The sequence below is a fragment of the Phalacrocorax carbo genome, chromosome 13 (genome assembly GCF_963921805.1).
Source record: "Phalacrocorax carbo chromosome 13, bPhaCar2.1, whole genome shotgun sequence".
NCBI classification, from domain to species: Eukaryota; Metazoa; Chordata; class Aves; order Suliformes; family Phalacrocoracidae; genus Phalacrocorax; species Phalacrocorax carbo.
The window spans coordinates 7,988,892-8,015,968 of record NC_087525.1 but is presented as its reverse complement, the minus strand read 5'-3'; the positions used below and the strand labels follow the sequence as shown (position 1 = coordinate 8,015,968).

Below are 27,077 nucleotides of genomic sequence, written 5' to 3'. Positions count from 1 at the left end.
ACAAGAGATATTAATTGCAGTCCTGTCACATAAGGTACAATTCAAGATAAAATACGCAAAAAGGAGGGAAATTGGATTTCATTCCATTTTTGTCACAACTATAAATTTTCTTGCAGGATCATGAATCTCCCCACTGCTGATCTAAATACTCTGGATGGCTGACATGCTGCCGTAGAACAACGTGCATTGTTATGAAGGCTGTTGAACACTAAAAGAATGTCAGGGGTTTTACTGCATCTTTCTGCCCTTATGATTTTTATTCTACTCTAGGCAATTTCTGTTTGTTTGTCTTTTTTTGTGTAAAAACACAAAAAGAAGGTGCCATTTCTGTGTATTCATCCACAAGGATGCTTCCTCATCTTTCACTAGTATGACCATAATCTTACAAATGCTTCTGCAAGTGCTCCACTTGATACTTCTTCAATAAGGCTTATAGGCTTAACGTTAAACATACATCCAAGTGCTGCACTGGATTGGAGTACAAATTATCTTCATGCAAGTAAATCAGAACTCCCAGTTCAGTGTTTCAATAGTTACATCCTCATCCAATTACTCTTCATAACAGAATATGCGCTCTCTGTTTGTGTATGATATAAAATTTGTGTTGCCAAAGCGTGTGCTCACAGGCAGGGGTCCTTCGATCGAGGGAGCGGACCTGCGAGATGATAGATGCTCCTGGCTGTTGCATGGCAGCAAGGATGCTCTCCCATGCTACATCCTTACCCATGAGTCAGAGCAGCTGCCGGCTGATCACCTGTATTTGGCAGGTGCTAAACAGTGGGTGCTAATTCTTCTATAAAGTATGTTAATGACACTCTTATTTTACAGCAAGAAACAAAGATACCCACAAATAGATTTCTGGGAACATTTAGCACTTATATAGGGCTTTACATGCTAGCCTGAGATATTATTTCAGACATCTGAGGACATCATAACAACAGAGAGTCTAAAGCTGCTTGCTTATGACAGTCCAGACAAGCACAGGCTCACCAGCACAGTGATTACCTTAAGGGACTTTGGGTGACAAGGCAGGCAGCTTCTAAGAAAACATTCCTTCCATACATTGGTGCCAGAAGTAAAGTCCACCATTTTCTGCGCAAAGCCTGCATATTCAGGAAACCTGGCACTGAAATTCAGCCAGCCATACACATACTGCAGAATTCAAGGCATGACTTAAGTCTGTCAGCCAAATAAAACAAAACATTGAAATACACACTTTTTAAAGTCTGGTCTTATTCAGCAAAATATTTGCATGCATTTGGATGCATCTTCGAGTGACAGTGGTTCCTAAATCCTGTCCTCAAGAAGTGACTCAGGGCCACATTTGGCACAAAGATGCAAATATATATTAACCTGGATTCTCAGAAGTATCTTGGAGTCCTAATTCACATTTTAAAAGGCCCAGCTAGAGTTTATCTGCATTTTAGGAACCTCAATAACTTTACAAATCCTGTCCGAAGAGTTTAATTTGCTTCTGAAAAGAAGTGCTTTAAAAATTATAAATATGTAATTCACAGTAATAGAACCTCACCACGTACTCCCATACCTGTTGGACCAGAAAGCAAGTCCTTTTCTACTGGAAAGAGGAGCTCTTTACTGCTCATATGGAAATGCTGAGATCATTCCAAGTGACCCTGTGCAGAAATAAAAGTACTAACAGAGTTTTTGTAGGCAGTATTTTTGGTTTGTTAGAAAAAACCAAAATACACAGATGTGAAAACATTCGCTGGTAAAATTATTGAATAACCATTTAATGATTTTGGTTTTTTTGTTTTTAAGATTTTCTTTAATGGAAAATAATGGTAAGGTAAGACAATGCAATATATCATTTCATACTTTGCACCCTGACAATATCCTTTCTGAGATTATTAATTTAATTTTTCTGAAAAGTACCATGTACATATAAGCTACTTAATTAAATACAGGAAGTTATCTTCTAGCTACCCCCTTCCACATTCTGAACATGAAAGAGTACACTAGCATACTGATAGCCCACTGCAATAATTTAACATTGGAAAATATATTAGTTCTTGGTAATTACAATGGCTCATCAAGACGAGAAAAAAAGGAAAGAATTAATACATTAACTCATTTTGATCGCATTTTATACTGTCATATCATGAGCAAATAAGAGCCTCACATATGTAAAAGCAAAGCAACGTTTGCTCTGCTGCAGGAAGATCACTTACCCACCGAGCTGGGACAGACCCTTTTCTGTGACCTCTATGAAAGTCACCCCCACTCCCCTGCAGTTAACACATTCTGAAGATCATCCTTTGTCTCAGTGCCTCTGGTCACATACTAGCAATGGACTCTGCTACACTGGAATCAATCAAACAAACTACTCCAAGCTTTTATCTTTTATACAGCAGCCAGTGCAACAGAGAGTGTCATCTCATGAGTTCCATATTTGTACCCATTCAGCAGAAGAAATATATGTGTAACACATTAACCTCACTGTGATCAACATGCCAACTAAGATTTTCACCTTCTTCTGTGATAGCTGCTTCCTAAGCCAAGCACCTATGAGTAAATAATAGCAAGGACAGATTTGTCCTCTTATATTGAATTTTGACAGCTGTGACAAAACCTGGAAGTATCCAGAAAACAAGCCTTCCACTGTACAGGAAAACTAGATCTCCAAACCACCAATACAGACCTGCCGGACAAATATCTAGACTTCTCAGGGTCAGTGTTAAAATGCCACAAAGTGGTGCTCCCCAACTCCATAACTTGGGCAAGGAACGTGGGAAGGTGTCAGATGCACCCTAGTGCTTTTGTGTGGCTGTTCCAGGACATCTGAAACACCTCGGGTGAGCACGTACCTGACACCTTCCCGACCCTTCGGTCTGGTCTCCCTGCATGCCACCAGCTCTCTGGGACTCTATGAACAGCAAAAGCTCCCAAGAGCCCCTGTTGTAAGGTGGCAGCTGCAACAAAGACATCTAGCTATTGGTTTATGCACGCCCACCTACTAGCAAACATCTCAGATCCACAGTTCAGGCCAAACCCTTCCTTCCTTGCTAAAATTAAAGGTAATGGTTAATGTCCAGGTCAGCAGTGCAAAACAGGTCTGGTACCCTGGGGTACGAGATTTCGCATGAATTGGGGAGCGTGTGTGAAAAGTGTTGTTAACTAGTCTCCTGTTGGCTACTATTAGAGGAAGGTGCTTGTTATTCCAGGGGAAATTAGAATACTTCAAGCTCACAAAGTATTTAAAATGCAACTACTTCAAAAAGACAGGCTACAACTGAAGTTTTCAGCAGTGGCTTTCAGAACCCCACCCTCAGCAAAGCAGAAAGAAAAGAAATGGGAGCTCAGCATTTCTCACAAAATAGGGCTGTGTAAAACCCCCAGGCCAAAAATACTCTTTAGAGATCCTCGGAGAGCATAAAAGATCAAAACTTCAACCTCAGCCCTGTGTATCTGAATTGCTAATAGATGCTCAGTACTGTCTCCATCTGCAGCATCACATAACAAGGATTGGAGGTAATCATGTTTTTAGGGAAAGGGAGTGTTTCACATTGCCAGAAGCATCTTCAGGACTCAGACTCAGAATTATGATATAGCATTTTCTGTCTTGCCCTGCACAATGTTTTCCAATCACCAGTTTATGAACAGCTGCACCAATACTGCGCTGTTCTTATGTGCTAAATAACAATGGGACATTGCAAAACTACAAAGGCTTGTCCTGTCCATTTAACCAGCGTGTCACACAAAGACAAAGCATAATGCAGCCCTGTGAAAAGTCCACCCACAAACTTCATTTCACACTATAGAATGAGGCACTTGAGTTCTCTGTCTTCCTCCTCTCCCATGAGTTCACACAACAGCAACTTAAACATTTTGGAGACTGCAGAATACAGCCTTCCAAAAAGCCGCCTGCTTAAAAAAACAATTAAAAATATTTCAGTCTACCTTGCTATTTCTTTCTTGTTCAAAACTGTTGTGTTCAGTTCAGTTTAATATGTAAATCAGTACTGAACAATAAAACAGAGCAATTGCCATTAAAGAGAAAAGACATGTCATCTTATTAAAACCTAACGCTACTGATTTTGAATCAACAGCACTTTGAAGAGCATATAAAATGCTATTACTAAAAATATAAATATTTTGATTACTGAAACATACTGCCTTAAATTGCACGGTGAAGTTTAAAAAACACTGCAGTATTTGTTATTGAACAGGAGATATTTGTTTTATCATTTTAACCCAAAACAAAACATCAATTATACTGACACAGTGGTACCAGAAAGGACAACCCTCCTCCCTGCATGCAGACACACAAACACACGCTCATCTTGCCCAAAGCTGGCAGAACAGCCGCTCAGCTCCAAAAGGAGGGGCTAAAAGAGCAAGAAAACCAAATGCTAGAAATGTTAGAAAATGTTAGAAAATGTTAGAAAATGTTAGAAAATGTTAGAAAATGTTAGAAAATGTTAGAAAAAGACATTCCTCAGCAAAGCTATATTTGGAAAACAGTGTTTGGAAAACAGTGTTATGTTGTTACTGTGGTGTTTTGGTGGGACTACACAACAAAGGTAGTGTCACAGCAAAAAGAGATTAAAAGGAAGGGATAGTGAAGAGGATTTAAAACTACTATTTTGGGAGCCTATTTTCCCCAAGCAGAGTGGTAGGAATTAGTGAGGACTGTAGTTACGCAATCAAATATTCCTGGAAGAAGTCCTTTATACAAACAATTGAATAATTCCTGTTTGGTTTTATTCAGATTTTATAAGCCCCAATATAACTGTTTTAAGCATTTAATTTTGTAACTAATTAATTATCTGAACTGGGAACTACAACAAACTTGGAACAATTTTCTTAAATGAGGAGGCAGCTGATGGCTCAAGTTTCCCAACACGGCTCAGCCTGAGCCTTTCTGAGAATTCATTGACAAACTTCGCCACCAACATCCCCACACAGCAGAGTCTCAGCACTGTAAACCACTAGCATTTACATTTGGTTTTAACAGTCATGAAAAAATGGAAAGTATCCTTCTTCACGGCAAAAGGAGGCTGATAGCTTTGTGTTAAAATGGCATGCAAACAACTAATCAGATCCTGCAACACGCTGAACATTTTCACCTCCCATAAACTCAAGGTGCTGGCAGGGTGGATCCAAGGGCACAGAGTAGGGACTTTTGCCTGAATACACTTCTGGGTGTTACTCCAACAACAGTTATACCCAGAAACTTATTTAGCTAAGCAAAATCAGCACAAAATGTGGTGTTTCCAGTAACAGTTTAAAGATGAGTAACATCAGTTAGCAGTCCTGCTAAGTCACCTGTATTAATGCTAAGGACCCTGTTTTGGTCACTTAGCTTAAGCACAAGTGCTGGTCCTTTGATTTTGCAAGGGTATTTGTCAGATTAAGGACTGCAGGAATTGAGAGACATGCCAGTTCTCACGATCAGGAGAAAGAACCCATTTGAATGTCATGGTTAAACGAGGCCTTTAAGAGCCAACTCTCTGGCATGCAGGTGAACACGAGGAGGTTATGGTAACAGATCTTGTGCAGATATAAGCGGAGCAGAATACAACCCTCAGAACCAGCTGAAAGCCACAGAAAGCCAAATGGGAGATCCTCCAGATGGCATAATCACACTCTCAAGAAAAGAAAAACAAAGAAAATTTTGAAGTTGCCAGGTGCAGCTTCAAGCAGGTGTCAGTCTTCCTCAGCTGAAGTCACTGAACAAAACTGCAGGAATGAGAACCAGCTTACCTAGGTGCTTCTGAAAAATTAAGCTAGAAGAGTGTGATGGGAGCAAGATGAATGACATTTCTGTTGCCTTCTTAGGAATTCAAGAAGGGAAAGTGTTCCTCTGCTACCGGGCTGCTAAGACACTACCTTGCAAATAAGAACTGTCTCTCTTTATTGTAATGGGTCTTGACATTTACATTGTCACATTAATTTGCCAAATTTAATCCCACTTTTTGCTTGAATTGAAGCAGTAAAGGGATATGAACATCAAGTACCAGCTAAGTCAGCCCATGAAATACAAAAGCTGACCTTTTATGTCCAGTGGTCCTCCCTGTACTTTTCTTCCTTTTAGCAACATTAACAGTCATATTGAGGAAAAATGCAGACTGGCTAAATTGTAAGTTATCTTCTTGTTTTAGAAAAAAAAGAGGAACCTTTGGAAAAAACCTCGTACATTGAATCATTTGACAGATCATGTTTCTCAAAGAAAGCAAGCTAAGATTTTATCACAGCTGAAACAAATTGGCAGAGGATTTGGCTTAAACAAAGATACCCCTATAAGCTGGAAGCTTCCCATTTTGTGAGTTCAGAGATATACCTGCCATTGCCTGACCTCCATTTGGGAAGAGGTTTGAGGCAGGGGAGTAGAAGTAGTAAGAGCAGCCTGTAAATAGGAGCCAACATGAATGCAGGGACCGTGTGCTGCATATTGGTGTTTGCAGAAGATGCATGGAAGCAGACTGAATGGGTACACAGACACATCTGCCAAGCCAAGCATAGAAGAAGCAGAAAAATGTAAAAAGCCAATGTCTATTTTGCATATTTTTACAAGCACCTTGCTGATGCAGGCCGCAAAGATGGGAAGAGGCTGACTGCTGTGTTACTTTGTAAACAGGAATTTTTATATCATTAGGAGACACTGGAGTGGTCCAAAAACCTTAGGGAGGGCTTTCACCTACCTTGTTTTTCCTCCATCTTTCTCACATACACCCTCAGTCTCATGCTGGGTTACAGCCAGCTGCTTATGTGTCGTGCTTGATTAGACATTTAAGAGAACAGGACTTTGTTCCAAGCACAGGAGGAGTCAGGCACCAAGCTGCAAAAGGAGGTTGCAGGGGATAAGCATGAAATACTCTGTGCTGGCTTCCCTCATCTCATGGATCACACTTTCTCTCAGAGTCTGTGTCTTGATTTTTATTCCTACAGCTCTGGGTGCTGACCCTGCAGCAGGAGTATGGCAGCAGGCTGCTGCTCTAAGCCATCAGCAATCCCAGACTGCTTTTTTGAAGGACACCATTGCTGCCCCACCTCCCTTCCTGGGGAAAGATATGCCTTTGCTACAGGCAGATTGATTCCTAAGAGCATGAGACCTAAACAATATATACATCCTGTGTGAACGCAAAGCTTTGGTTCAATCAAAGGCAGCAGAGTCCTCAGGGGGAACCAGATGGGGACATGAATAGGTTGAAATTAATGACTCACAGAGATACAGTAGAATTCAGCATCGTGTTGCATCTCTGGCTAAGTTCACAAACAAGTGTCTCAAGAAGGTAACAAGTGTTCAAAAGTAGAATCATCAGCAGAACAGCAATGGGCAAGAAATTTAATTGCAACCTGTAAACCAAATGTCAAAGGTCTTACAAGGCCACTGATCACAGGTGGACACTTAATAGAAATGTGATACCATATACCTGATATAAAAAAGCTCTCTTAATCTCTTCTTTCACATGCATAAGTAACTCACACTGCATGTAAATGTCATATCTCTAGTAAACAATTCATTTAAAATCATTTATGTACAGCAGAAAATGTATTTTAATGGTATTTTTCTAAAGGTCAGATAATGCAAAGAAAAACAGATAAAAAGGAGACAAAAGCTTAGCCAAGTGATAACTTGAGTCTCCTACTAATACCTTATATGACACAATGGTGTTTTTTTTTTTTTAAGAAAAAAAAGCATTACATAAGTGAGAAGGAATAAGTAGCATGGTAGGGTCAAGATCAAGACTCAGGAAATTCCCATTAAGGCAGTTCATTCCAAGTTTACTCTTGCATAAAACAGCATAAGAGGGCTTACTCTTGGATAAAGTAAAGCGTATCCAAGTATATAAAATGATTATAACAAAAATATAATATTGTCTTTCCAGTACAGATGTGCTAAACCATAGGATTTGGCTCCAGATCTGATTTTCATTCCCACCATTTGGGAAAGGCCACATCCTATGATTTGACCAGGTCATTTCAGGACTAAAATGAGAACTAGTTTTGAAATTCACTTTCCAAAACCTGCTGTACCCAGAAGTCAGAGGAACTCTGAACTTACAGGACTATGTCTATTCTTTAGCTTGCCAGACAAGCTTGACTTCACAAGTTGCTATCAGGCCGGAACAAGTTGGTCCTTCTCATTTATACATGGCAGTGCCTGGTGTCACATGTACACTTAACGCCTTAGATGGGCCACACTTTCCAAAAATGTACTTGCCTTTTCCCTCCATCCCTTGACAGCGCAAGCAAATGTGCTGATGCATGAACGCATGCACCAGGGCAAATTCGGCTTAGCAACAGAAGCTCACAGCACATGAAAAGTAAAGATACAGTTTTCAAGCCTCTAACAGAAAAAATATCACCCCCCCAGCCTTCTTAATGCCATGCTGATGTATACACATGCACATACATCCCAGAGAGTTTAGAATAATTTTAAGGCAAAGTTTGCCTCTGCTTTCTATTTGTTAGTGTGTTTCTGACCTATGCTACAGCACCATTATTTCTAACAATCCAAAATGTTCTCTTTTTCAGGAGGAAACAGCAAGACATGCTAAATACAGTGTACAGTTACTAGCTGCTTAGTGGCTTCTCAAACAGCAATAACCATAATAAAGTTGTCAGATCTTCCTTCCACTTCTCAGCTGACACTATAACTGTCTCTACCATCTCAAGTTATTGTGGTGGGTAAGTCACAGCAAATAGCTCCTGTAATTATCAGCATGTTTATGCATCCCCAGATACAGCTATTCCCTGGATTTCCAAGAATATTCCCAAAGAGTTGAGTCTGAAAAACAAATAAAATATTTTAAACCACAAAGAAGAATGCCAGTTGCCTCCCTGCAGCCTGGGCAGGCTCTAAACAGTAGGAGATTTTGTATTGCTGCCCAATAGTTCTCCTCAAGGGCAAGGGGCTTGGACCTGCATCTGACAGTAGGAGCAGAAGGTTTCTATCTCCCTGGCTCTGAGGAGACCTCAGCCTTCTGTGGGAAAAAGGTCAATATCACCTGGCAGTTTCTTTCCCCTGGTGCCATGCACTTTACCTGACATTGCGCAGACACTGGCTGTCATCCAGCAGTCATTTGGAAAACATATCTTGGAGACCTTTAGATCTTTACTGCACCATGCTGCCTACACAGCCAGGGCCATGTGCTGCTGCCTGCACTGGATCTAATGGAGATGTTGATCAAGGTCTCTCACAGCCAGCTCAACTCCTTGCCACATCAGGGTTGTTCCTTCTTCTAGAATTGCATACCTAGAGATTAGTCAAATTTTAAACTTTCTCACAACCTTCAGCAGGACTTTGTTGCCGAATCCTTCTTCAGCGAGGGTCACTACAAATTCAGCAGCTGCTGAAGTACCTACTTGCATCTATTACCCTGTTTGGGGGGTTTTAAAGATGCTTCATGGTCCCCAGTTGCCATTCCCCTGGAGCACATGCTGCAATCTTTTGAGAGTTTGCCAAGTGGGCCAAGCCCACAAGGTTCCTGAGTTCCCGCTAGTGTGGTCTGCCACTCAGAGAAGCAGAATAGGTGTTTCTGGGGAGCTGTACGCCAGGCAGCATCTCAGCAGACAGTTTATCACACTCCTCCTCCCCTTGCAATGAGCGTCCAGACAACAGTGACAGGCAACCAGGCTGTGTGGATGAGGCTTTGGTAGTCTGTAGGATACAGACTAGTTGGGTGGTATAGCCACTTGACGATGCCACATCCCAGTCAAAAATTGCATCAGAGTTGGTGCAGATACGCGGTGTGGCAAAATAACATTGCGTTCTTCCCACCTTACAAACTGTGAGTAGCTCATCTATTCAAGCTACCCCTTCCAGCTTTCAGAGCAATCTGTCAAATGAGGGACTTGTAGATAGAAAGGTTTTTGCCCAGGAAAGAGAACTGGAAAGGACCACTGGAGTCAGAAAGGCATTTCCCCCCAGGCCAAACTGCTTTTTTCCCTTTTTATTGCTATCAGTGACCTAGGATGTTCCTGTGGCACTTTCTAATTTTGTGGCTTTTGATCTTTTACACTAATGGTCCCAATTTTACTAGATGGTGCTAGAAAGTTTCATCACTTGGGAAAAGAGGGAGGAAGCTGGATGGATGTTTTGTGGACCAGTCAGAACTACAAGTACCTGGCGAGTCTGTTGGCCTAAAATTACACAAACATATATAATTTTTATTGATTTTTCAAATGTTACATTGAAGGAGCAAACATACTTTCAAAGAACAGTCTCAGGTACTACAAGGAGAGAAAGGCAAGTCAAGTATACAAACAAGGAGAAAGGTGCTCATCCTGAAAAGCCATTTGAGTAAATTTACTCACAGGACCAATCTCACAAACCAGTTCCTGAACTGCGTATTTGTGGATCACAAGCATAGTACTTGGGAAAGATAGACAGCAGTTAAAATATCCTTCCCCAAAAAGCTCCTATACCAAATGCAGTCAAGGCTCCTTGTCTGCTGGATGAGGTTTAAGCCTGTGCTGAGCTCTTAAAAATGATAGTGAGTATTTTCAACAAAAGAATTCTATGAAGAACAGAAATTAAAGGCAGAAGTAGGCTCCTAGCTAGCTATAATTCCAGGCATAAAATCCTTCTCTCTTAGAAAAAATTCAGGTACCAACATTAGTTTTATTTGGTATGCTATTACACAGCATTATGCTTCTTAATTTCTTTGTTCACTCACCTTCTGGAGGAAGAAAAAGGAAGTTAAAAACAAAAGCTGATAGTAAACATACATTATGAAATATGAAGAATCATGGGACCAACTGACCACTCCAGTGATTATGAAAACTGTAAACAATTTAAAGAGAGCTCTTTTCACCGCTCTTCATTAGGGTCTGATTACCTCAGCCATTAACATTTCGCTTTTATTATTATGATTTTGAAATACTGTTCACACTAATGGACAAAAGAAAGTTGACGTGGCTATCTTGATTAACTCATCAATAATAATTTGGAATAATTTTTCTTCATTCACGGGATGAATCATTCACATGTCCTTTAATAATGCACATTGTTGTATAGTAAATTAGCATTAAGATTACCCACATCTGGGAGCTACACTCTACTTCAAAGCATTGCTCAAAAGAGATTTCAAATGTGAATTCTACTTAAAAAAAAAAAGGGAATATCAGAAAACAATTACTTCTTTGTTATTGTTCAGTACACCAAGACATGTAGCCCTCAGGTTATGCAACTGAGCTCAACCTTTAAGCCACCAGATACTCAATATGTAAAAACCATACTCCCCATGTATTTGCATTCTTCTCCAGAGAGTAAAGCAAAACTCACATTCCTCCTAAGGCAAATATAAACTTGAATAATAAATTGAATAAAATGAGGTCACCTTTACCTAAACAGGTAAGAATATAACCAAAGCCCACCAGGCTGTTTGTGGATCCAACCTTGCAAACCTCCACTCATGCAAGGTTTCATAGCCAGTGTGACTGCACACTGCCTGTCCATACATGCCCTAACTCCACGCAAAAAGCTCTGCCCTGACCAGCCAGCTCCTTGCTGAGGTTTGTCCGTGCAGGACAGGGGGAGGTGAGCCTCTCCTGGCTCTAAGCCATGCCATGGTCACCACAGCAGGTAATGACTTACCTCTGCTCTTTGCAGCAGCAGTTTGCACGTGCCTCAGATAACTCTTCGTGAAAATGCAGTGACACCCACCTCCTCCTTGCAAAAGCCAACACTAATAGCCAAGACAATTCTCAAGATTCTCAAGAGACTTGGCTTTTGTCATCTCAGTGTATTTTGCTTCATTTCTTCTCCCCAAAATCACTACTTATTTCCTCTCTGAAAACGCATCAAGCAGCTGTCTTACCATTTAGACCCTTACCACCCATTGTAATAAGACCTCCACAGCTCTGAGGAAAGGCAAGCTACTTCAGCAACCTTCCTGAGTGTACCCATCACCTGACAGTAACAACCACCAAAAGTCAGGTGGTTAACCACCCTGTGTCCCAACCGCAGCCAGTGGCAGATTGTCAGAAAGAAGATAAAACAGGGTAGATGTGTAATGCTATGTCTATGGCACACTTTCTCACTCTGCAGCAATTTGCAGCTTAGGAGCTTCCTGAGCCAGGCAGGACATCTTTGCATTTAGCAGATAGATTTTTCTAATTGCTTTTTGAACCATGTAAGCCTGTTACAATCCATAGCATCCTGGTGGCGACTTCCAGAGTTTAACTGCACACAGTGTGGAGAAGTAACTTCTTTTGCTTGTTTTCAGTCTGCAATCTGATTTTTTTTAATGGCTTCTGGTAGGTGTATAGAAGGAGACAAGGAACAGTAATTCCCTATGTACTTTTTTTTTTTCATGACTGTCAGATTTTTACAGCTTTCTATAATCTCTTCCTCTATTATCTCTCTTCCATGCAGAGAAGTGCTAGCCTTTCGACTGCACTCATAGTTTACTGCAATGACCAAACTGTTTTTTCTATTTCCTTCTCTTTTCCTGATTTTGTTTGAGTTTTGCTCACTGCTGAGCACTGACTAAATGTTTTCAAGGTCTCTGATAACACCATGATGACAGTAATCAGTTCAGAGCCCATTACTGTGCATGCAGTATCAGGTGTGTTTTCCTTGTGTACATTAATTTACTTTAATCTGTTCTGAATTTCATTTGCCTTTTTTATTTCCTAGAAACTCTATAGCATGAAACTGTTCTGTACAGCTTCTAAGGCTTGATTTTTTCAATATTTTTATTTAACTGTCCTAAATAACCTCACATCAGTGAGTACCCTCACTAACACCATGACCGGCTTTACAAAAGATTATATACAAAGATGTAGAACAGCCCAGGACCAGCACTAGTTCCCAAAGGACTCTCCTGTTACATCTCTCCATTGAGCAACCCAATCATTTATTCTTGCTCCTTGTTTTCTACCTTTAAATAATTCATTTATCCATGTGAAGAACTTAAATCTCTCACAGTTCAGTTTCTTTAGGAAGCTTTGGGGAGGGGCCACACTAAAAGAAGTCTCAAACTGAGCAAGAGGAGAAATAACAAATCACTACTTTATCTCCCAGTTTCCCTCATTCAGACACATACATCTCAGTTACAATCTGCCATGAAAATAATCTTTCTGAAGACTACTGCATTTTCTTTTTCTGTAAATGGTCTTTCTTAAATAGCATGGTTCCCAGTTGCTGTTATACAATTATTCTTATACAGCAACAAAATTACCAAGCAACATTTCATTAATTCACCCACTGAAAAACTATTTCACAGGAAGGAAGTTACTACTGGGGATCGAGGAGGAGAATAACATTTGGTTGGTAGTAAGGATTAATTGGAAAATAAACTGCATAGTGGATACTTGTGGATGAATAAATAACAATGGAATATTTGGGGTATTTTCGTATCTTTATGTACAGCAAGTAATTTATACAAATCCCCCACTCACACAGATGAGAATAAATGCTACATAAATATTAAAATACTTTTTTATAGTTACAATGGGAAACACATCTTCCTGTGCCTTACAGCTGAAATAGCGCTTATCTACTCTTTTCTTTCTGTGCTTTATGTAGCAGCTATTCCAGCACGCCGAATCTGCCTGCTGAGCAAGGAGGGCAGCTGTTCATCTGGTGCACATTTCCACTGCAAAAGCTCCGGCAGGAACATTTGCACCTCCAGCCAACGCTATTGGCATCAATGTTGCCAGCGGGATCTGCAAGATTTCCGCTCTTTCATACACCTATCGTATGACAACACTTGAATTGTGTAGGTTTGTCATTTTAGGAGACACAATTCAAGATCTCTTGAGTGTATTCTCAAAGCTCAAAAAGAATATAAACAAAGGAAATGACATGTGGTTTTATGATCACTGCTATAAAACATTTTATCAGCTGAGGGACAGTAGCCCAAGCTGCAATATATATTCATATGAATTATATTCTTAGTTAACCAGGTAATTATCTTAATTTTGCTAGTTTTTTATTTATTATAGCTTCTTAAACATTGCAGGCCAATCTCTGTGTCTGGTTTGGGGAGAGATTTGGCCTAGAAGCCAGACACTTGAGCTTACAGAAGCAAAAACACTTTTTTGCTACCATCAGCTACTAAGATTTGCAAAATGATAAATAATTTCATTTCCTCCTTTCTGCTGCCCTGCATTTTTTCTGAAGTCTGAGAAGATAGGTGCCTTGAAAAGTCACCACGGGGTGGCGAAGGGTGGGGGTGGGGGAGTGAAATTAAGATTTAGACATGTAATCAGTGATTCTGTGATTCTGAATAAAAGATCCAAGGCACTGAATTTCTTGTATTGAACAAGAAGAAAAATTTCCATCAAAATCTATACCCTTTACCCAAGGAAAAAATAATTTTGAACAATATTCTATTTTCCAGATGGGTATGGTTTTGGCTGAGAAGCTTTCATCAGTTTTACTGGGCCAGAAAGGAGGTACCAGTCAGTGTCTGTTTCCCTTTTCATCATTATAGGAAGAAGGATTTATATAGAAATAGTCCTCACGCAGTTCAGTCTTCCATGTTCTCAGCTAAATACACTTCCTTTTTTTTTTCACAACAAGCACATTTGCAAATCTTTTCTAGGGCATATTTTTGTACACACATTTACATTTCATTGTTCTCTTGTTCCCAGAAAACTGCTCCTTTAACTGCCCCTAATTAAGAAGCCTTTGTACTTTTGATCCATATCATCTTGTCCTTAATAATTAATGTATCATAAAGGTAACAGTGCTTAGTGAACCAATTTGTTTTCTTAATTATTTTATTTGAGAAAGCAAAAGTTATCCTTTCACTTATCATCCGAGTCAAAATTGCATCAACAGAAGAGAACATGTAAGTAGAAACTTTCAGAGCAGTAAGAAGTGAGAGTGTGAGAAAGAATTGACATTACTTGCCTGCGCCAGCACACAAGCGTGACCCGTCTGCTACACACAGTGGAAGCTATTTATGTACTGGTGAACCTGATATGCATTAATGAGTTTACCTGAGGATTTAGGCAATACCATTATATAATGGTAAATTACATTGTTGGAAACAATGAAAACAACTGAAAAAAAATCCTTGAAGTAAAATATTAATAAATGAAATTTTTCAGTATTTTGATTAAGATGTTCCCATTTGTGAAAAAGTCAGTGCCATTAACAACATACAGTTTAGTTTAGAGCAAGTGGTGAGAGGACTGGATCATTAGCTACAAAGAGGAAGACCCTCAACTCCTCAATAATGTAGCTGCACTGCTGACCCACTGATGCATAAAGTCACCTTAACACCTCATGAGGTCTAAGTGGACAAAACCAATTAAATCATGTTTCCAAAAAGATCTTATTTCCAAAAAGCAAACCAGTATAGGAAGAGTAGGATATAATTTGGATGTTACTTTTTACCCACGATGTAAAAAACCCCACCAAACCAACAAGAAGACAAAAAGATATCCTTCTGTATTATATATGTGTGTGTGTGTATACACACACAGACACACGTATTTAAAAAAGTCTGTGTGTGTATATGTATATATGGTTTAAAAATGTTTAAAAATAGAGGAGACTAGGATCAGTGGCTTTTCTACCATTTTGAGGCATGACACTCCTTTACTATTCCAGCATCCTTCAGACACAGATCACATGTGACCAGATCAGTTCAGATTTCATCTCTGTGAGTGAAGTCTTGGGCTCTGCTCTATAGGAAATATGCAAATGCTAAAAATAGCTGCTTGAACTAGAATTAATCACAGCACCATGCACCATTCCCAAAATGGCTCCAGTGACAGGAGGTCCGAGGAAAAGGATCTAAGAGCTTTGAAGGAGCTGGATCAGAGTGCACATTTGATTTATGTAAAAACAGGATGCCATGTCACATGCAGCTGTATGTTAATTTAGTATATTTTTACATTTATGGGGCTGTGCTATTAACAACAGGGTAGAGCTCACTGTCCAGTACCAAGCATATTATCAGCATTAATCAATTAACAAAAACTATCATCTTCTGAAATCCCTCAGTATGCACAGATTCTCTGGCATAATGATAATTTGCTATTTCTTAAATTAGTATCTGCTGCCCATAGTCTGCTTGCTTCATTGAGCTCCCTTTCTCTGTCACCTCATTTAAGTATTCTTCTTTTAAATCAAACCTTTAAAAATTTTCATAATAACATCCACAATTAAAAGAATAATGTTACTTTTCAAATAAATTCTTGGCAAATTAGGTGCCTTTTACAGACAACACACCAACTTAATTTCTATGCTTTAAAAGTTAACCTACCTTCCATTGAAAAATGTAAAGCCTACGCTTGCATACGAAGTCCACCTGATTTTGTAGCTCAGTTAAAAAACAATAAGCATAACAATATGGTGAAGGCATATTAACCTAGTTTTATGATGCACTAAGTAGAGCTTGAGTAAACAAAAACAATCATAAAGGGAAAATTTTAATATTAAAACATATCCAACATAAAACCATTAATCAGCTGTTGTTATGCTCCCTGCTCCTGAGGCTGCAAGGACTGCCTGGCCCTGGGGTGGAGGGACCACTCATGGCTCTGGGGAGCCACCACCACAGCACCAAATGCAGGACTGGGTCCACTAAAAGAAAATGCACCCCATGCTGACCCCAACAGCTAGGATGACTTTTGACTACACCTCCTGGAGGCTTTTGCTTTGCGAGGAGAAAGAGAAGATGCCTGCTGCTCCAAAGAGGAAAGGTCCCTTGTATCCCAGGAGTCCCTGGCCCCCGTGCTTTGCTGACTGCTGCCCCTCCATGCTGGCCACGGGATGACAAGGGAGGAGAAGCACCAGGAGGGCAAGCGGTCCTGTGATAGCTACACCGTGCCATCATCTTTGCCATTTTCTTGTTTCATGAAAAAAAAACTGCAGCCAACCTTGTGAACTTTATCTGAAGCACCCACACGAGCCCTAAAAATGCAATTCAATTCTTTCCCGTAGCACTTTGTTCCAGATGATTCTCTGTAGAGCTCTGTTACTGTCTAGGCTTTTTCATTGATTAATTTATTTATTTTATGTATACCAATAAATAAGTAGTTGCAAAAGACTGAAACAGCTGGGATATAGCATGAGTCAGATATTAATTGGCAAAACATGAATACTATGAGTGACAAGTGTTTTACAGCCAGGTTTTTCTGATAATGCAGAGTAAATGCAAAGAAGGGCCAAGACTAGAACTGCCAGAGGCTCCTTCTTTATGCATCCCCAGCAACACCTGGAAGAAAAGTCTTGCTGACTGGCAAGACCTGGCTCTCAAAGCTTCCTCCTGCCAGACTTTTAGTCCGAGCCTCCCATTTTGGGCCATACAATTACTCAGGTTCGAAAAAGCCAAAGGGCTCCTGTTTGCATATGCACATCCCCACCTGTGGAGGTACACTGGGAGACAAGAATGAGAGGTGCTTCACAGACACAAACTGAAGAGGGCTCTACACATGCAACCAGGTGGGTGACACCTCTCACAGTGACAGCTAGCGGTGTTACCAGGTCTTGCAATGTTTCTAAAAGCCATGTGGGTTTTGGTGCTTTTCCTCAAGGTGCAGCTCCCTCTTAGAGGCATGTGGTTTTGGAAAAATCCCTGCATTCATTTTTTCAAATGCTGCTAGGCAGCAAATTTGGCCTTGCTGAGAAATGAGAGACAGAGAGTTTCCAGAAACCCTGAGGAATATGGGCAAATAAACCCCCAAACAACTTGCTTTCAAAATCTTAATGACTTTTAAGTTTGCTTTTTCTTCTTTTTCCCCTTCATTTGACTCATGATTTCAGCAGAATTGAAGATATGCCAGTGCAACTTAAAACAGCAGTTGTTGGCACATTACCACCCATGCCTGCATACTTGGGGCGGACACGGGCCTGTGTGCAGACTTACACATGCAACTGCTGGCCTGCCTTATCTCTCCTGCCTCCCCCGAAATGTCCTAGCTTAGGACTTCGGACAATAAAGGACATGCAGGCTACTTTTTCACTCTTTGAAACACCCCCAGAGAATCATTCCCAGGCAGAGGAATGCTCACTATGGACAGACCCAGTCAAGCTAGAATAGCAGGTCTGCATGACAAAACTCTTCTTAAAGCTATCCCATTCACCACCGCTTTTTGCTTGCCTTGGACTTCTTGCCTTTCACTTCCTGCATGTGGAGCAGAGCCCATGAATCATGGTAAAAAACAGCAAAAGAAGGGCTCTTTGCACAAAAATTAGGAAGGCTTTCAGCTAAACATATAAGCACCTAAGCCCCTGGCTGCCTCTTCTTCAGGTTTCAGTAAGTCTAGCTGTGCTGCTCTTCAAGCCATTTCCACCCACAGTTACCCATCCATCCACCCTTTCTTACGCATATAATAAACAGTAAGCGTGCAAAAAACCTAGCCTTTCACCATGTCACTCAGAGTTACCCCGTCACATTCGCGAGCCTGCCTGTCAGAATACAGCTGCTGCAAGTTTACCTGAATGCTCAGAGTTTGTCATTTCATGACTAGAGGCTGTGAATTGCAAATAATGCAAGTACTAAAATCATAGCCCAGTGCCAGCTGCCCTGTGGGAGGGACTATGAACTCTACAGCCAGAGTAAACAGCAGGATACTGTGAGTGACCACTGCTTCATCCTCCCACGCATATCTTATTCATCTTGTCTCCTTTTGATGACATTAAAAGCTGCTGCAGCATAAAAAGAAATAATAATCTGCAAGAGAAATATGAAGAGCGATTTAATACTCGGGCAAGCTAACAGATCTGGAACCATGGCATAGCTGTTACTGTCATCAACCAGCTTTCTGACTGAACAGAAGCTTTGGTAACTTATGATTGTCAAGGAATAGAGAAGTGGAGACAATACATGGAATATTTATATGACTTTTCATGTGACCCAAAGAGGTGCAAAACTAACCACGCTTTATTAGATAGTGAAATAATTGCATTTAAGCCATCATGCAGAAGAGACAAGCAAAGGTTAGAAGAGCTCCCGTGTTTTCCAGTTAAATACCATCATTCCCTCTTCTCAGAGGTTATTGAAAATTATTATTACTTGACTTATAGTTGGTGCAAATACAAAGGAGAAATGAGATGCTGAACTGCCCTTATCTTCTGGCAGACATTTTATCTTTTATGTACAAAGCAGCCAGCCAAGTGTTTCTGAACAAATAGCTCTGCTGCTAAACTCGTAACAGGGTTAGTGGGGATATGTAACAAGAGACTTCTTACAAAAAACACCCCACCAATCTTCACAGAAGAACCAATTCCTCTATTAGACCAGCACAGATCCTCTGAGCTTAACTGGCCTAATTTTTGGCATACACCAGTAGGATACCCAAGACAGGCCCACAGTTACCAGCCCAGTTAAATTCTGGTAAGGAAAAAGCCCGTGCAATCTTCAGAAGAAACCGAAACAAAGGCTCAGCAGCCAGCCATTGTGGCTTTAACTAATCAGAGAGAAACCACCTGCAGGAATACCCCCTTTTCTGTTTACTCCCAGCAGAACCTTCCAAATGATGATTAATCACTGAATAAACTGAACAACTGACAATGACATAATGACAAAGGGAAGGCAGAGAAGGGCACCAGCACTGGTGGATGTGGCTCGAGCATGGGTGGGTGGAATGGCCAAAGAAGATGGATGGCCTGAAAATGCTTGACACTTAAGTATCTCCTATGCAGCAGGAGGATGGCTATGCTAAAGCGAGCTGCCACCTTCAAGCAAATAATGCTCTACACAACAAGCTGACACACTTCCTTCAGCTGTCAGCAGCAATGCAGAGGGGCAGCTTCCTCAGGAATGAACTAATGAGGCTTTTAATTGGGATGTGAAGCCCTGATAATAACAGAAGTAAAAGATACTGTAAATGACAGGATAATCCATTACAGTGGAAAGCACTGTGAATGTTTTACTGATTATATCCACAGATTATCCTACCTATGTCCCTACTAATTTGAAAAATGATGAATCATAGGGTTCAAACAGGACTCAGATGAGTCAATTAGACTAAGTAGTGATATCAAAAGCTCATATTTTCTGCACTTAGGAACCAAGCATGTTTTGCCTAACAACAAACAAAAATGAGCTGTGTTTCATGCTCTCAGTTGACCAAGTCATTAGCAACATGGAAGAATACTCCTTTAAAATTTCCATGTTTTCAAATGTTCTTGCCCCCATGGAGCCCTTTCTGGCAGATGTTTATTAGCAGCAAGAACATTCACAGGAAATGAAATATTGTCTTGCAGCATTCTGCTGATTCCACTTCTAATTTTATCAGCTCAGGGTTAGTTTAGGTGTTTCAGTGAATATCATCGTAACGAGAAACTTTGACTGCTATTAGCCAAACTCTGCACATTCAGTACTCAGACCAAAACTGAGCTCCAGTGTACAACTGGGGCATCCCTTCTTCTCTCCTTATGCACATAATGCTCTACCTTGAAGCTGAAATGCAAGTGGTATAAGATTAAGCCTTAGGGACAAATTCACTGTACATCGTGGTTTGGGCAGTTATCTACACTAATGCAGAACGATTAGGTAAATCTTCCCACCCGCCAGGAGATACATGGGCATTAAGCACCTTACTGCCCTTGAAAACATGGCTGATAGATCACCTGATCTAAAAGGTGATTTTTACTGAACAAAGAAAGGTTGTCTGGCTCAGTCTTGTACTGGATGAAACAAATTCAAATAATGTCAATAGGAGTAAATCTTTTTCCCCTTATTTTGTGATTGTTTTTGTTTGATCTTAGGAATGTAGCACAGGCACCAAAAAGGATTTGAAACAAACTAAATTTAAAAAAAATGTTTTGATGGTTTGGTTTTCTGCTTTTGGGATATTTTTCCCCCTCTTCCCATAAGTTAAAAAAGAGGAAAAATTGAAATACTGGGGTAAATCAAATGTCAGATGCTTATATTTTAGCTTCAGGTTCAGTTAGAGCATTTTCCATTTTGAATTACTGCACTGAAAGCAGGAATATCCCCATGTATCCAAAAACCACTGTGGATATCTCAGATGGCATTTTTTTGTAGGGAAAAATATTCACAAACCACTTCAGCTACACAGAATATAAATTAAGACCGATCTCATTCCAATTATGGCAATTTGCATTTTCTCACTGATTTAACAGAAAACAGACAATTAAGATGAGAGTTACTGCAATGATGCATCTGCACTTCCAGACTTTAGCCTATGTCAGTATTTTTATAGTGTACTTCCTTGGCCGATGGTTCAGTAAAATTTAGCTTTCCCTACCATTTTCTATAAAAGGTCTCTGTCATCAAATGCAGCTTTAGAAATATCTTAGCTTTGAAAAAAAAAAAAAAAGAAAAGAAATTTGAGGACCAAGACATTTATACAAACCCCAAGTAAATTCTTGGGGGCAGAAACAATCATCCAGGAACTTTTATCATTACAAAACCAGGATCTTTCCAAAGTGCCCAGAGGAGGACTTGCTCAGAGTGTCTTTCTGTAATAAGTAATGCAGAGGCTGTTCCTTCTGTATGATACTCCTTCTTAGCACAGGAGCTGGATTAACTACATGTCATAACATGCATTTCTATGCAATGCATGAATCTACATTTGGCCATCCCTGAGGAGCCTCCATTACCCCACCTTCTCAGCAGTACGGGCACTTTCCAGCTTTCCTGTTTAAGCTGCTTTACAAGATGGGGGCAGAGAAAAGTGAGAGTATGAACTGTAGCTTAGCACTTAAAGTAAGGCTTGGAGCCCAGTCATTGCTCCAGGACTAGTTGTGTATTCTGCATGTAACATCCCGATTTCAGCTCAGACATTACAGATCCTTCTGTGGCCTAAACCCTTTTTGAAGACAGGGTTTGGTTCCCAGTCTCACTCATGAAGTTCCAGAAGTTTGATCTGACTTTAATTACAATGTTACAGGACTGCCAGTGTTTCCTAGGAACACCACCACATACCCTGGAAAGGCTCCTGAGTGTAAGTGTACATTTTCAATGTTTATACTTCCATACAGCCATATTTGTTCCATTCCTCCACCATATCAAACAGTTCCTGGTGACAGCTGTCCTGCATGTTATCACCAGCTATCTGCACAAGCACCTTCATGTTTCATGGTAACTGGTTTTATCCCTTAAAATTCACATCACTCCCAATAGATGGTCGAACTTCTCCACACAGAGCCAGTCCTACTCTTTCACTGGTACAAATGGTCAGTGCTAATTCTCTTCAAAAGTTCTCCCATGTCAGTTGGGTGCTCACCCCAAACCTTCCAAACTCTCCAGTTATTCTCAGGAGTCTTGACAAGAATTGAGCTTCTTATCGAAATTGTCTAGGAGTCTTGGGTCTCAATATTGTATATTCCAAATGCTTTGCACGGCCCTTCGCCCAAGGACAACACATAAATTTAAGGAGATCATTTAATGTTAAAGGTACAATCTTTCCTACAGAAAGGAAAATTTCATTTTCAGTTCTGCCCAGACACTAGTAGCTATTGCCAAATTTGCTAAATATTTTTTCTCTACACTGACATCTTTCTATTACAGCACAGGCTTTTCCAAAGATTTTTGGAATACCAGCCTGTGATCTCTGCTGTCCTCTCTCAGAGATGATCATTATTCACAACTGCACTAGCTGCAGCTTCTTGGTGGTATTTTTCTTCACATTCATGCTTCTACATCTGTATTTTTGGTCAAAGCCCCCAGTACCTTTTCAATGTCCATATCCAACAAATATTCTGCTTATTTCCTTTAGATTTTGCATATGTATTTCTTCTGATCTAGGCAGGATCAGGAGATGAAGATAAAATGCTTTGAGGAAAAGTTTTCCCTCTGTATTTATTCCTGCTTTTTATTTTGCATATCTATCTTCACTGGCTCTTCAGAAAGCAGTTCTGGTGACCTTTGAAATGTACGGATAAGATAATTTTAAAAGGCTCAGCCACAGACAAGGTTAGAAAATTTGTGAACAGGCAGGGAAGAGCAGATAACCTATTTGTTACTGTTCCTTCATTTTCTTTAGATAGTTCTTTCCTGAATTCTTATAAACACATACATCCCAGTGAGTGAGGAAATAGTAGAAGAGAAATAGGAAAGTAGAGACAGTGCATTTTCCCTTCAAAATGTTTAAAACATCTTGTGCTGCTTCTTTGCAACAGTGAAGATTGATGTCTTTTTTAGGATAATGCTCCAAGGAACTCCATTACAAAAAATACCAGCTTCCTTTCAGCTAGTTCTCTGCATGTGGCAGGATATCGGTGAAAATCAGCAAATTTGGGATGTTAATGTTCAACCAGGTACAGCAAAGGGTGCAAAGCACTTAAAGACAGATCGGCTCGACAGACTCGGCACTCCAGCCTATTTAGCCAGGCATGTACTTTAGTTGTAAGTTGCCTTGTTTAATTAGCTACTGAGGTGTTCCATCTTCATCCCTAGTGCCTCATGCCTCATAGGATGTAGAAGCAATCACTTCTTGGGACTATGACGGAGCAGGGCTTGATTGTTCTACAAGATGTCCCATGGATGGGGACCAGACACTGTTGATTAACTATTAACTTTGCAATTCTTAACATCAGGTTTTTTTCTTTCAGTGATGCTAAGATAGACACTTTGGAAAGATCTGAAATGTGGTGTAGATGACAGATTGCTTTGTGTATTTTAAAAAGGGCTGATTACAGCAGGCTCTACCACCAGAGCAATTTAAGAATGAGAAAAACATAGGAAGAAATGGTGGAATTTCTATGAGACTTCTTAAAAAATACACACATACATAAGTACATTTGAAATGTGTATAGAGATGTCTCCATTTGAATGTATTTCTAGTAAAATATGTATACAGGTTTAAAGCATACCTTGCTGAAAACTCTTGCAAAAACACTTTCTAGTAATCAGTGAAATTCATCAGTCCATAGGTTTATGTTGCTTTTACAGAGGGGAGAAGAGAGACTTGTGGAAGGAAAATGTAGACATTGACTGGTCTGACTACCAGGGAACTGGCTGCAGAGACTACACTGAAGTAAGTGTGCTCCTTAAAATATGGATTTCCAGGGTGCTGTGTTCACTGCAAAACCACTTGAAATCTTTCGTACCGTTGACTCTTTCCATCCTAAAATACCATCAAAATTTAATTCTCAGATGCTTCAAAAGGATTTCTAGGAGCTCTGCTGTGGAGTATTTAATTTTCTTTATGAGGTTAGGTTATGCATTTAGGCTATTTTAGGTTATTTGGTAGTTAATATTCTAGACTTTTATACCTACCCCTTGCTGCTGACTCCAGATAACTGTCCAAGTAAGAAATCTTCATTAGCGTCCATGAAAAAAACTTTACTCCAGTGCTAGCTACTACAGTATTCACAACATGCATCAGTTTTAACTGTTCAAATTAGTAAGCCCATTCTCCTGACCTCTGAGCTTTCTTTTTTCACCTCTTCAAGAAAGTATTGCAAAGAAGGGCACAGCAATCAAGCCTTGATATTGCCACACCACCTTCAAATTTCTTCAGCCATTTCAATTTGTGCTTAGGCCCACTATGACCACAGAACTCTGGCAGGGATCTGCACTTAGTGCTGGGCCGAGATCCAGGTTTCATGATCCCATTTACATGGGTTTGCAGCATGGTGGAACTGACATCTTGATTTACAACAGCCCAAGTGAGATTAAGTCATGTCAGCTGACCATGAAAATGGCCAATGTGATGTTTTGACTGGGCCAGACCATCGGTAGTGTCTCCAGACATCCCATTCCTATTGACCAGAGAAATCAAACAACAGCACTGAAAAGGCACTCGTCTACCTAAAGGGAGGCAGCTTAACTTTCTCAACTCAGTATCTCCCTTCACTTTTTTAGGAACACAGGAATATCCCTCTGCTTCCTCCCCAGTGTGTCAATAATTTGCCAGACAGCAGGGATAAAAAACGCTGCCATCTCCAGCTGCCCATCACACACCTCTGGGAGTAGGAGCAGCACCAGCCCTTCAGCTGCTGCAGCTCACACACAGCATGCCCACTGAAAGCAAACCTACCAAAGAGAACTTTACCTATTCAATTTGCCCCAAAGGCCATCAGTTTCACAAGCTTCGCAACAGCTGTAGACCACGCAAGAAGCTGCTGTCTTCTGGGTAAGGCTCACAGCACCTGCCATGGTACTATGGCACTCACAGCCCTGTAACTACATAGGGATCTATGGTCACAGATAGTCTATCTGTACCAGTGAGGAGACCCAACTCCCCAAACTCTTCCCTCATGCCTCCCTAGTCAACAACAGCTTGAGTGTACTGAGTTTTGGGATACACTGAAGAATCCTGCCATTTACAGAGTCCTCACACAGGCAATTTTTGAGGATGTTCTTGAAGGTTTTTGCAAGGCACAGTTATTTTTTGCCTTTTTTTCTCCCCAGTCCTTTAATTGACATGGAGTAAAAGTTGTATGATTTACATGTGCCTGGAAAGGATGGAAGCAACTATTTTTAACTGTATCGCTTGCTTTTAATTCCATCATTCAATTAGACATATATTTTAGCTTCAGGAAACTTTCTTTTCAAGAGGTGAAATGCCAGCACAGTACACTAGCAGAACCATTAGCTGTCAAAATAAAACAGGCTTCATATTCACAGAACAACAAGATCAACTACACACGACAGAAATAAGACGGCAGTGCACTTTTACTTTTCAGCAGCTAGTGCAGTGTTTTCTGTATTAAATTTAATAGGCATTTTACATGGGATGTCAGATATTTTTGTCTCTGCAAATAGGGTTCTTTCCTTGAAAAATAATAATAAAAAAATCTAGGTTTCCTGCTGCTTATATAGGGAAATCATTGAGGAATGGCACGGAATTGCAGTTTTACACTAGCAATGACTAGGTAGTCATCATTTTTAAAAACAATGTCACAAAAGCTATTTCGACGCTGTCACTCTTAAGAATAATTAGTTTCCATCAAAGCAACAGATTATCTGTTCATGTTGTCCACTGGGTCATTACAATGGGCAACCAATACAGATAAATGGTATCTAATCTTTTCTGCTCTTCTATTGGACTGATTGATGGTTATAACATCTCCAATATTATAAGGCAGAAAAATTATGCTGACATTTAGAAGCAAAAGCACAGAAAGATAAAACTAAGTACAAAGCACATCCAACACCATAAAAAAAAAAAGAAATAGCTAAAGACAAATAGAACAGAAAAACAAATTACAATTAAGCCAAAAGAGAATTATAGAGGGGAACAGCTATACGTTGTGGGTGGCAAGGAGCTCAATTAGTTATAGAACATGAAGGGAAATCCAGGCATTTCCATGAGATGTTATTAAAAGACATATTGACTGAGCTTTCTTTACATGTTATGCCTTAGAAGAAGACAAAAGGATTTCCCTGGTATTGATTTGTTCCTGGAATTGGTCGACTTTAAGACATGAAGAATAACATAATGAGAGGTGGCTGGGTAGCAAACAAGAAAGAATGAATTGCTACCACTGACACTCACATTTGTGAGCTTCCATATATTATTGCCTTTTTCAATTTAGCATTTGCTCATATTGCTTGTCAGAAACCATTAAACCACAAAATATGCTCTAAACTAAAAATGGCAAGCTTATCAGTTATTCATCTACTGTACAAATAATCACCATTTTCAGCTGACCTGCTCAGAAGTATTAGCAATGTTAAATAGCTGGCTGGATTTGCAATGTTCCTGTGAGGTACTAAATGCCCTGAACTGCTCCCAGGTAGGAAGGAAATAATCAGCTTTTAGGAGGAGCAGGCTTTTTCCCCCTAGCACTAAAGGTATCCGTCCCATGTTCATCTGCTGCATCCTTTGCTGCACTAGCTTTGCAGCCACAGCAGGATGGCCACAAAGAGAACCCACCAGTCAGAGCAGCAAGATGAGGATGAAGTTGACTGTCTGTATGACAGCCTGTAGGCTGAGGGCCCTTTAAACCACTTCTTGCTGGTGGAGATAAACAAAAGCATGTTTTGCTGTGATGGCCTAATGCTGTCCATGACAGCATTACATATAAAAGCTCTGTGTGGGGACCATCCGTTTGGTGGTTGGAGGAAAGAGGGTTGGCATTGCTACCCACTGTGTAGGCAATCACCAAAAGAAATTCAAAGACAGTGTATTTCTCACCAGTATTGTTTATACTGATATAAGAAAAGTAAGTAGCTCCATACCAATGATTAGTACTACACTATGGCTGGCTTCTTTCTGTGAGAGCA

General features: G+C 40.2%; 1 long non-coding RNA gene across 1 annotated transcript in view; it reads right to left on the bottom strand.

The window, feature by feature from the left end:
* Positions 1 to 27,077, bottom strand: part of LOC135315600 (uncharacterized) — a 67,076-nt gene that overhangs the window by 10,102 nt on the left and 29,897 nt on the right. Inside the window, exon 3 of the long non-coding RNA XR_010375081.1 lies at positions 1,547 to 1,634. This is a non-coding gene — a long non-coding RNA (uncharacterized LOC135315600). The remainder of the gene's footprint in view (positions 1 to 1,546; positions 1,635 to 27,077) is intronic.